Source organism: Saccopteryx bilineata, chromosome 12, assembly GCF_036850765.1.
Source record: "Saccopteryx bilineata isolate mSacBil1 chromosome 12, mSacBil1_pri_phased_curated, whole genome shotgun sequence".
NCBI classification, from domain to species: Eukaryota; Metazoa; Chordata; class Mammalia; order Chiroptera; family Emballonuridae; genus Saccopteryx; species Saccopteryx bilineata.
In genome coordinates, this window is record NC_089501.1 from 53,408,095 (window position 1) to 53,420,951 (window position 12,857).

Sequence of the window (12,857 nt, forward strand, 5' to 3'; positions counted from 1 at the left end):
CCAGATGGGCAGAGCATTGCTCCCTAGTGGGCATGCCGGGTGGATCCCGGTTGGGCGCATGTAGGAGTCTGTCTGACTGCCTCCCCGTTTCCAACTTCGGAAAAATACAAAAAAAAAAAAAAAAGAAAGAAAGAAATTGAAGAAGATACAAATAACTGGATGCATATACCATGTTCATGAATAGGAAGAATTAATATCATTAAAATGTCCATACTACCCACAGCAATTTATAGATTCAATGCAATTTCTATCAAGATATCACATAATGAGAAAAAATATCACAAAATCTTGTATGGAACCACAAAATAAATGGTGTTGGAAAAATTGAACATATATATGCAAAAAATTGAAACCAGACCACCTTCTTACACCACACACAAGAACAAATTCCAAATGGATTAAAGACTTAAATGTTAGATTTGAAATCATAAAAATCCTAGAAGAAGATATAGGCGGTAAAATCTGGGGCATTTCTCATAGCAATATTTTTTCTGATCTATCTCCTTGGGCAAGGGAAACAAAAGAAAAAATAAACAAATGGAACTACATCAAACTAAATGTATTTGCACAGCAAAGGAAACCATCAACCAAATGAAAAGAAAACCCACTGAATGGGAGAACATGCTTGATACATCTGATAAGGGACTAATATTCAAAATTTGTAAAAAAACATATACAACACAACACCAAAAATACCCCGTAAACAAGCCAATTAAAAGTGGGCAAAGGGGCCCTGGCTGGTTGGCTCAGTGGTAGAGCATCGGCCCGGCGTGTGGAAGTCTCGGGTTCAATTCCCGGCCAGGGCACACAGGAGAAGCACCCATCTGCTTCTCCACCCCTCCCCCTCTCCTTCCTCTCCGTCTCTCTCTTCCCCTCCCGCAGCCAAGGCTCCCTTGGAGCAAAGTTGGCCCGGGCACCGAGGACGGCTCCATGGCCTCCGCCTCAGGCACTAGAATGGCTCTTGTTGCAACAGAGCGACACCCCAGATGGGCAGAACATCGCCCCCTGGTGGTTATGCCGGGTGGATCCCGGTCTGGCGTATGCTGGAGTCTGTCTCTCTGCCTCCCTGCTTCTCACTTCAGAAAAATACAAAAAATAAAAATAAATAAATAAAAAATAGGCAAAGGACCTAATTATCTACTTCTCTAAAGAGGACATACAGATGGCCAATAGACATGTAAAGAAGATGTTCAACATCACTAATCATCAGAAAAATGCAAATTAAAATTATAATAAGATACCATTTTCTACCGGTTAGAATGACTATCATCAGTAAATCAGCAAAAACAGGTGCTGGCCAGAATGTGCAAAGCAGAGAACCTCGTGCACTGTGGGTGGGAATGAGAATGCAGACTGGTGCAGCCACTGGGTAAAGCAGTATAGAGTTACCTCAACAATTTAAAAACGGAACGCCTATAACCCAGTAATACCGCTTCTGGGAATTTATCTGAAGAAATCCAAAAACAGTAATTCGAAAGGATATATGCACCCTTGTGTTCACTGCAGCGTTATTTACAATAGCCAAGCTCTGGAAGCAGCTCAAGTGCCCGTCAGTAAATGAGTGGAGACAAATGTTGTGGTCCATTCACAAGGGAATACAACGTGGCCACGAGAAAGAAGGAAACCTTGCCCTCTGCGGCAGCGTGGGTGGACCTGGAGAGCTCTGTGCTGTGTGGAGTAAGCCCCTCAGAGGAAAAGACAAGGGTCCCATGGTTTCAGTTACATGTGGCATCTAATGAACGAAATGAACTAACAAGCAAATAAATAGACTCATCAGAGAGCAGGCTGACAGCTTTGGGGTGGGAGGCTGGGGAACTGGGGAGGGGTAGAGGGATTGAGCAGAAAATAAAAGAGAGAAAAACTCAAGGTCATAGAAACAGTGTGGTGAGTGCTGGGGGAGGGAAGAAGGGGGAGGGGAGGAGGGGGAGGAGAGAAGAGGAGGGGAGGAGGGGGAGGGGAGGAGGGGGAGGGGAGGAGGGGGAGGGGAGGAGGGGAGGGGAGGAGGGGGAGAGGAGGAGGGGGAGAGGAGGAGGGGAGGGGAGGAGGGGAAGGGAGGGGGGAGAAGGGGGAGGGGAGGGGAGGAGGGGAAGGGAGGGGGGAAGGGGAGGGGAGGAGGGGGAGGGGGGAAGGGGAGGGGAGGAGGGGAGGGGAGGAGGGGGAGGGGAGGAGGGGGAGGGGAGGAGGGGAGGGGAGGAGGGGGAGGGGAGGAGGGGAGGGGAGGAGGGGAGGGGAGGAGGGGGAGGGCTGTGGTGGGCGTAAATGCTGAAGGGAGGAGACTTGACTCTCGGTGGTGAACACACAACATCGTGCACAGATGTGTGAATAGAGTTGTGTGCCAGAAACCTGTATGGTTTTGTTAACCGGTATCATCCACATCAATTCAATAAAAAGAAATAAAACAGAAAAATTTCTTGCTTTTGAAGGAAAATGCATCCTTTCCCCTCCCCACCCCATCTCCGTCCACCCCTCTTTCTCACCTTTCTTTGTGATCATAGCACTGGCTGTGTCTTTTCAAAGACTATGTTTCAGAAAAACTGTATCCTGAGGATGAAGGGAGAGCAAGTGTAATCGCTTATGAGACAATGGAGAAACCAACTACTGAAAAGGAAGTAAAAAGTGGAAGGACTGGAAAAGAAGAAAGGGAAATCCCCATTATGTACAAAGACATGTCTGGATAAATAAGATTCTGAAAGAATACACCGTTCATTTATTAGTGAGTTTTCAAGGTCAACATCACTGGTATCTCCAGAGCATGTGACAGGTGCCCAGGGCAATCTCCGCTGTCCCGTGTGCTCTTCTGCAGCGTGACTGGCCACGCCCCCTCAACAGATGGACAGGTGGGGTCCCCTTGCCCGCCCTTGAATCTGGGTGGCCCGTGACTTGACTGTCACCGACAGGACATGGTGCCAGTGACGCTACACGTGTCCCAATGTCCAGTCTGAAATGGCGGAGCAGTTCCCCCTGGGTCACTAAACATGCTTGGGCTCGGCAAGGTCACTGTCAGCGGTCCCCCTCCCAGAGCCAGCTGCGAAGGTGAGAGGGACCCCAGCGCTTGAGAGGTCATGGGGAGGGCTGGTCCCAGAGAAGCCACCTGCGAGTCAGTCCAGACGGGCACCCAGCAGGTGAGCAAGGGAGCTTCTGTTCAAGTCACCCCAGCTGTTCAAGTTCCCATGGCTGAGGCCCTGGGCATCTCGGGGCAGAGGGGAGACAGCCTCATTCTGCTTCTCATGTAATCAAATAGCTATTGTTTCACTACATTAGTTTGGATGGTTTGTCATCCAGCTTTGGATAATCAAAACATACACAATGATGACCAATTAAAAAAGTGAAATTTAAAAAAATTTAATAGTTATAATAGGATAGAACCTCAAATGCCTAAGAATGAATCTAATGAACAATGTGTCAGACCTTTACACAAGAAACTCTAAAGCTCCCTTAAGAGAATTAAAGAAGCCTGACCTGGGATGGCACTTTGGCCAGAGCGTTGACCTGGAATGCTAAGTGCTAAGGTCGCTGGTTCAAAACCCTGGGCCTGCTCAATCAAGGCACATACGATAAGTAAGCCATGAACAACTACAGTGAAGCAACTATGAGTTGACACTTCTTGTTACCCTTCTCTGTAAAAATCAATAAATAAAATATTTTAAAAAAGAGAGAATTAAAGAAGACAAATACATGGAAACATACCATGCACACTAATTCAAATATTTATGCAAAGATGTAAATTTCCCCTAAACTGGTCTACAGTTTCGATGCAATCAGATGTTCAAGCTGATTCTAACACTTAGATGGAAACACAGAGCCGAGCGCACCAAGGAGGGGGACCTGTTCTTTCAGAGCCGAGAGCCACCAGCGTGTTTTATAGAGGAAGCTACCTCGGTTAAGAGAGCCTAAGAATAGAAAACAGACCCGTGAAACAGAATGGAAAGTCCAGGAATAGATGTCTGTACCTACCAGCACTTGATTTGTGATGATGTGGGCACTCCAGGACAGTTGGGGAAAGAATAGCCAGAAGGAAGAAAACTAAAATAGTGCCGAGTCAATTAGAGAACCACACAGGAAAATAAGTAAATAAATAAAACAAGGCTCCTTCCTCACACTGCACGCGGGAGTCATTCAAAGTGCACTGTGGGTTTAAATGTGAAGGGGAGGACAGGAAGGCATTTGTTGTTGAAGACAAAATAGAGAACTAGCTTCGTGACTCTGGAGTAGGGAGCGTTTTCTTAGACAGGATTCAAAGCAGTAACCATAAAGGAAAAGGCCGAGAACCTGGACTGTCCTGAAATGAAGAAGTTCTGTCCATGTGAAGAGAGCTTGAGGGGAGAGGTGCCTGCCTCAGAGATGGAGAAGGTGTCGGGTATATAAATGATGGATAAAGAACGCCCATCCTCAGATCAGTAAGAAAAAGTCAACACCACAGACGGGGCCAGAGATTTGAACAGTCTCTTCACAAAAGAGAAGAGTCAAAGCGTCAATGCACATTTGAAAAGACAATCAACCTCGTTAGCGCACACCCATCAGAAAGAGTAACAAGGGCCCAAAGAGGAAATTCCACCAGCTGTGGGCAAGAACAAGGTGCAGCTGGAACGAGCACCCCAGGAGGGAGGAAAAAGAGATGCAGCCACTTTGGAAGGTCCTAGAATGTCTTCTGAACCAGCTGAAGAGATGCAAACCCCTTGATCCCAGCAACCCCACACGCAGGCACGGTGCCCAACAGAAATGCACGCACATGACTCAGTGATCTTCACGGCAGCGTGACTTGTCCTCGTACACGACTGCAAATGGCCCGATGCTTGTCAACAACAGATCAAATAAACAAACCGCGGAGTATTTATGCTATGAGACGCAATGAAAATGAATGGAACTCAACTAAAGGCAACAATGCAGAAAAAAATATCGCAAATATAATTTTGAAGCCAAGAAGCTAGACACCAGAGACTGCCTGCCTGCTCTAGGATTCCACTGATAAGTTCAAACCCTGGGAAAGCTACCCCCGTGTTATAAGTTGAGATACGTGACAAGTGCAGGCGGCTGCCTGTGCAGCTAAGGGAAGGCGCTGGGTGGAGGAGGCCGGGAAGGGGCTTCCCGGGAGCTGGAAATACCCCAGTTCTTGTTCTGATAGTCATCACGTGGCTGGGTTCACTTTGGGGAAACTTCACTGATGTGTGCACACTCACGATTTACATGTCGTTTCAATAAAAAAGTCAAAAAGGAAAACTATTCACCCAATTTCTCTCTCTGTCATCCAAGAGAAAAGCCTAGCTCTTCTTTCAAAAACAACAGATGTTAGACTGTGTCAGCCCAATACCAATTTTAAAGTAAAATTTCCTTTGTTCAAGGGTATGGAAAAATGGAACTGAGCCTAGCTTTGGTTTATGAAAGGGCTTCTGGGTAAATATCCCAGTTAAGCATGGCCTAATATGACCAGTACAAACTATAATAATTTGCATTTGTTGATTCTTTGTAATTTTTCTGGTTTGTTTGTTTGTTTGTTTTTTTACCTCACATGGGTCTGTTTTGATTCCTTTCTTTATTAATAAGGATGGATCTTGTAGTTTAGTGTTCTTCGTAACAAATATAACCCAAAATGTTTTATCATGCCTCTACCACTCAGTATCAACCTTCTGACGACAGGCTTGAAAATACTGCCCAGAACCAATCACCCAGCCCAGCTTGGTTCTGGGCAGGGACTGTGTCCTACCTGCGTATGACGTGGATGAGAAGGCGCACTGGCCAGAGCGTTGCTTTAAAATGACAGGCTCTTCCTACATTGTTGCCGTTGGAACAATCAACACTGTATCTGGCTCTCAGGGAAGCTCCTGCCCTACTTCTGAGCGTTCATTCACTGAAGCAAAACCACACCCTTAAGGGAAATGAGCTTCGCCTTCCTTGGGAAATCTCATTACTGGTTAAATATTACTCCGTGTTCCCTTAGGACCCAGCCACGGGCATCTTGTCATTTGCTTCCCAGAGAATAAAAAGAGCTACGACTGACTGTGTCCTCGCTCTGTTGTGGGCACTCTGCTGGATACACTGCGTTTGTGTTTCATGTGAGTTTCATAGCACCCCTCGGAGCAGCACCCCCGTTTTACAGAAGAAACCGAGGCTCGGACAGGTTGAGAACGTTCCGGAAGGAGAGGGGCGCTCAGCCTTGGTCCAAGTCCGCTACCCCGAAGCCTGTGCCCTCCGACCACGTTCCCTACCCGGGACCACACACTTGCTGAGCGCAGTGGGTCTTGTGGCTGTGGGTGAGGGGTTCAGGGGCTCGTCCTAACCCTGTTCCCCAAACGTGACATTCTCGGAATCCTCCTGAACTCAAACTGACAACCGCACCCGGGAAAACAACTGTTTGTAACCAAGAGACACTGCCTACAGCCCCCGGGGAGACCCCTCGCCACACACGCTCTCAGTGGCCGGTGGCCCCCGGGGGTTCGCTCGGGCTCAGAGGTGAGTGTAGAGAGGTGACCCGCCCAGCAGCAGATAGCTCTTTGCAGGCCAGGAAGTTAACAGCTGTCCTGGAGAAGGCTTGTCTGCGGAAACTGCTCAGGAGGCCCTGTGCGTCGATGGCACAATTCCCTGGGACTCCACCCAGCTGCTGGGGCAGGGCAGCTGCGTTCAGTACGCCCGCTTTTAACCCTGAGGGATGGGCAGGGGGAGGAGGAGGAAGCCAAGGCTGCCGAAGTTCTACAAATGATGCCTGCTCTGTTTCACCTGGGGAGCCGGCCTGAGTCTGTGTCTTGTCATCATCGCCCTTTGCCCAAGCTTCATTCACTCACCCATTCATCCACTCTTCCCCTCGCTCACTTATCGACTCGTTCACTCAGTAAGGAGGCATTCCTCCTGCGAGGCACCTCTTCTGGGGGCCTGGGGTGCGTCAGGGAAGCGCACAGAGGTTCCTGGGGTTGGGGAGCTTCCAGTGGGCAGAGCTCGACAACGAATGACCATCATAGCTGTAAAGCCAGTAGGCACGGCCACTATCAAAGCAGCCACCTGGCCCATGCAGGTTCGCATTGGATTCGGACAGTCGGTAAAGAAACAATGGAGCCAAAAACTGATGGGCTGTCATCTTTAATCCTAGCTTGCACCCGGCGGGCAAGTAAAAAACACACACTGGGCTCCAAAACCCACTCACATTCAGTGCTCACAAAGCTACTGACTTATCCGAGTTTCCTAGAATCAAAGGTTTCTAGCTCACCAGACTTTATTCACCTCTGTTCCCCATCTCCTTCTTTCTCCAGCATCAAACTGCACAAACTGGCCTCTCACTCAGTACTCCGGCGCCATCTTGACTGCTTCCCCTGGCCTCCTCCACGTGGCCTTTTTCTGCTCTCCTCTCTGCTCTCTCTTCTAATGATAATCTCAGGAACCAAGAGAGCAAGCTCCCGTTCTGCCCCTATTTTATAGTGTAGAAATCCAAACCTTTAATCCAATATACAAAATAGGGAAGTCTCTACTACAGTCACTTCTCTGAGGCATGATTGGATTGTACCACCCCACATCAAAAAGGGTGGGAAAGGCTTAATCCCAAAACCAAGCCCCAGGCTACAATGATCCCCAACACACATTAATATCACCTGGGCAATGGCCTCCACGTGGGCAGCGTCATCTTTAACAAAGTGAGCATAATACATTTTATCTGCCCAACACCGCAGGAGCGAGTGCACGCACGGAGGGGCGGCCGGAGGAGACAGCGTCTGAGGGGGTGTGGGGCGCCCGGTCACGGCAGCTTTGCAGGACGGTGCAGGGCCTTTGGCCTTGACGCTGAGTGACTCGGGGAGCCTTGTGGGCAGTGGGCGCAAAAGCGACATGGCATGACTCATGTTTGAGAAGAGTCACCCCTGCCGGTGGGTGGGTCCGGTCGAAGCAGAGGCGTGAGTAGCAGGTGTGTGCCGCGACCTAGCCTTGTGCTGGCGTCAGACAGCTGGGACCCATGGACTTCCTGGCAGGCTGGACGGGTGTGTGTGTGTGTGTGTGTGTGTGTGTGTGTGTGTGACATGAGAACTAACGAAGTGCCAGGCTTGTGCTCGGGGTGCTGGTTGAGCAAATGGGGGTGCAAAGGTACCTGTGAGCGGAGCAAGTGCTCTGGGTAAGGATTAGTGTTGTTTCTGACCTGTTAAGGTTGAAGATCTGTTAATTATCCATTAAGATCTGTGAATTATCTGCCCCTCTGGGGCGTAGGCAGCTGGAGTCTGAAGTTCAGGAGGGAGAGAGGGGGGTGGGGACAGAGAGAGAGAGGCTGGAGATAAGGGCTTGGGCGGAGCCGGCCTGCAGAGCAGGAAACCAGGACTGGTGGAGACTGTCCTGGGGCGGGCAGTGACACAGGACGGCTGATTCAATCTGCCTCCAGATCCAGGCTGCTGTGCTCGAGCAGGTGTCTGTCGTACGGCCTCTGCTGCTACCCACGCCCGTGCAGGTGCAGGACACGGTTCTGCTGGAAAACTACTAGCTGTTTATCGGAAACTCGCATGTAGCCGGACTTCTGTGTCCTTGTTTGCCAAACCTGGCAGTGGGTGCCCCACGGGGAGCAGGTCTGCGGAGGACTGGAATCTGGTGGCGGCAACAGGACGGTGGAGACAGGAAGGGGCCGGGCGGAGGAGGGGGATGAGACAGGGGAGGACAGTCCGAGAGGACAGCGTCCCGGGACCTGGGGAGAAAGAGCAGCGTGGAGGAGGGAGAGACGACCGCCCTCCAGCAAGCCGGCTGGGGGGGCCTGGGGCAGGGCACTGGGGAAGCTGCTGGTGGCCCGGCCACAGAGTGGCCTCCCGGAGTCTGAGTGTGGGTCAGCACTGAGTGTGGGATCCCCGTGTTGACAGATTAGTGCCGTTTCTACACCTGGGGCCTGAGACGCACGCAGCCTCCAGCTCGCTGACGGGCGCGTCGGGCGGCCTGGACCTCTGCACGCAGGGGGCTCCTTCTACCTCGAAGACGCCGGAGCCGCACACGGTCAGAGGGGTGGAGGTGCGTGCACGGCGCAGGGGCGGTCAGCCAGGGCCACCCACCGGGAGCGCAGACCTGGAGCCGAGGCGTGGACGGAGGCCGAGGGAGAGGGGAAGGACGAAACGGTTACTGAAACACCAGCCTTGTTGCCGAGACCCACAGGAAGCGGGGGTTAACCCACCCGGCACAGAGCGCTTAGCCCCTTTCCAAAGCTCGGGTTTCAAACATGTTCCTTCTTCTTTCCTTTTTCTCTTCTGGAAAAGAAAAGCGGCATTGTGCCACTGGATTTCTCCGGTTCCTTTGAAATGTAGCTGTTACCATGAGGTCCCTTCCTTCAAGAAAAGACAACATTCTTCACTCGAAACCACAGAGGTGAACGCACCCTGTCCCCTGAGCGGACTGACTTCTTAGAGTTAAAACAAACAAACAAACAAACAAACAAACGCACAAACGCAAACATTCCCTGCAGAGCAGGCTCCTCACCACAGTCAGCTGTGACAATGACCCGGATGTGGGAGGTGAGGGGGCTCATGTAGCACCCCAGCGCCCTGGACACGAGACAGCCTCGCACCTTGGGCACAACGCAGGGCCGCAGCCCCAGGGAACGCCCGGCCTCACATCCGACAGCACAGAGCCCACCTCTGGCCCCCGATCCAGAAACACCAGGGCTGAACCCTCGGCCGGCATTTGTATCGGAAAAGGCACGAGCAGACCCGGCTGTCCACAACTGCCAACTGCTGGAGGCATTCTTCTCGCCAGCCCTTCCTTTTAAAAATAATATTTACTCTCACAATATTGTGACTAAGTATATAATCGATCTACCAGAATTTAAATTCATTTTTTTTATGTTATCTCTCTCCCAACCCCAAAACACTCAATAACCCGGCTTTGAAAAATAATTAGCACAGAGCTCTGTAAGTGAATTATTTAGGGCTTTATCCATAAAAGGTGTTGGTGTAATGTCCGTTTAATCAGATAAGAGCATCTGGTGAACTACACTGCTACTCTTTTTTTTTTAAAGTCAAAATTATTTAATTGCATCAAAATAATTGGAAAGCACTACATATTTACGTATCGTCTGTAAAGTTTTACTTACTTTGGTGCACGCGGCTTACCCAATCTAACGTGTCTAAGCTGTTCTGATACCTAGTAATTTTCGAATGAGTGCTGTTCGCTGTTGATCATCTCCCCAAGAGCGAAGTGGCAAATCTCTGCCTCGCACGGCCTGCCGACGTGGTCTTGTGTGAAGCCAGTAGCCACGGCCACCATCACAGCTGCCTGGCCCATGCAGGTTCACATTGAATTCGGACAGACGGTAATGAAACAACGGAGCCAAGAACTGGTGGGCCATTAGCTTTAATCCTAGCTTGCACCCAATGGGCAAGAAATACACACAGTGGGAAAACCCTTCCCTTTCCACTCAGGGCTCCCAAAGCCACTGACTCATCCAAGTTTCCTAGAATCAAAGCTTTCTACCTCACCAGCCTTATTCACCTCTGTCCCTCATCTCCTTCTCTCTGCACAAACTGGCTTCTCCTTCATCACTCAACCATCTTGGCTGCTTCTCCTCTCCTCCACGTGGCCTTTCTCTGTTCTCTTCCTGCATGGGCTCCTCTGCCCCATTTTATAGTGTAGAAATCAAAACCTTTAATTCAATATACAAACAAGGAAGTCTCTGATACAAAGTCACTTATCTGAGGCATAATGGGATTCCTCATGAGAGTGCACCACCCCACATCATGCAACAGTCAAGGGTGTGGGGAAAAGCTTAGTCTTAATACTAAGCCTTAGACTATAACCACCCTGGCCTGCTCACAGCCTGTCTCCCACACCCAATGCAAACTATAAGCAAGCAAACATATATATCATATTTACACACTTATTTGGCCAGCATCTCGTATTTACATTGGAGTCGATCTCTCGGACCTCAGGCACACCAGAATCACTGGGGGGCTGGTTGGGCGGCAGAGCTCTGGGCCCCGACCCCAGGGTTCCTGTCCAGTGGGTCTGAGTGGGGCCTGAGAACGCGCCTTTCTCACGGGTTCTGGGGGTGCAGGTGCTGCCTTCAGAGGGCCGCCCGCCCTCGGGGAAACTGCTTGACGGCAGCCCAGCTTCTCCATGAGGAAGTTCTCCACACGCAGCCACCCGGGCTCGTGGGGCGCAGCCACCCCGGCCGCCAGCTCCCCAGGTGAGAGGTCGTGATGCAGGCGAAGGGACGTCAGAGCCGACCAGGGACCACAGTGCAGGGTCCACGACCGTCTCCGAGGACTCCAGGGTGGCAGTGCCCCCACCGGCACGTCCCTCCTCTCTGTGCTGGACAGAGAGGACTCCAGGGTGGCAGTGCCCCCACCGGGCACGTCCCTCCTGTCTGTGCTGGTCAGAGAGGACTCCAGGGTGGCAGTGCCCCCCACCGGGCACGTCCCTCCTGTCTGTGCTGGACAGAGAGGACTCCAGGGTGGCAGTGCCCCCACCGGCACGTCCCTCCTGTCTGTGCTGGACAGAGAGGACTCCAGGGTGGCAGTGCCCCCACCGGGCATGTCCCTCCTGTCTGTGCTGGACAGAGAGGACTCCAGGGCGGCAGTGCCCCCACCAGGCATGTCCCTCCGAGGACTCCAGGGTGGCAGTGCCCCCACCGGGCATGTCCCTCCTGTCTGTGCTGGTCAGAGAGGACTCCACGGTGGCAGTCCCCCCACCGGGCACGTCCCTCCTGTCTGTGCTGGTCAGAGAGGACTCCAGGGTGGCAGTCCCCCCACCGGGCACGTCCCTCCTGTCTGTGCTGGTCAGAGAGGACTCCACGGTGGCAGTGCCCCCACCGGGCATGTCCCTCCTGTCTGTGCTGGTCAGAGAGGACTCCAGGGCGGCAGTGCCCCCACCGGGCATGTCCCTCCGAGGACTCCAGGGTGGCAGTGCCCCCACCGGGCACGTCCCTCCTGTCTGTGCTGGTCAGAGAGGACTCCACGGTGGCAGTCCCCCCACCGGGCACGTCCCTCCTGTCTGTGCTGGTCAGAGAGGACTCCACGGTGGCAGTCCCCCCACCGGGCATGTCCCTCCTGTCTGTGCTGGTCAGAGAGGACTCCAGGGCGGCAGTGCCCCCACCGGGCATGTCCCTCCGAGGACTCCAGGGTGGCAGTGCCCCCACCGGGCACGTCCCTCCTGTCTGTGCTGGTCAGAGAGGACTCCAGGGTGGCAGTGCCCCCACCGGGCACGTCCCTCCTGTCTGTGCTGGTCAGAGAGGACTCCAGGGTGGCAGTGCCCCCACCGGGCACGTCCCTCCTGTCTGTGCTGGTCAGAGAGGACTCCAGGGTGGCAGTGCCCCCACCGGGCATGTCCCTCCTGTCTGTGCTGGACAGAGAGGACTCCAGGATGGCAGTGCCCCCACCGGGCACGTCCCTCCTGTCTGTGCTGGACAGACAGGACTCCAGGGTGGCAGTGCCCCCACCGGGCACGTCCCTCCTGTCTGTGCTGGACAGAGAGGACTCCAGGGTGGCAGTCCCCCCCACCGGGCACGTCCCTCCTGTCTGTGCTGGACAGAGAGGACTCCAGGGTGGCAGTGCCCCCACCGGGCACGTCCCTCCTGTCTGTGCTGGACAGAGAGGACTCCAGGGTGGCAGTGCCCCCACCGGGCATGTCCCTCCTGTCTGTGCTGGTCAGAGAGGACTCCAGGGTGGCAGTCCCCCCCACTGGGCACGTCCCTCCTGTCTGTGCTGGACAGAGAGGACTCCAGGGTGGCAGTGCCCCCACCGGGCACGTCCCTCCTGTCTGTGCTGGACAGAGAGGACTCCAGGGTGGCAGTCCCCCCCACCGGCACGTCCCTCCTGTCTGTGCTGGACAGAGAGGACTCCAGGGTGGCAGTGCCCCCACCGGGCACGTCCCTCCTGTCTGTGCTGGTCAGAGAGGACTCCAGGGTGGCAGTGCCCCCA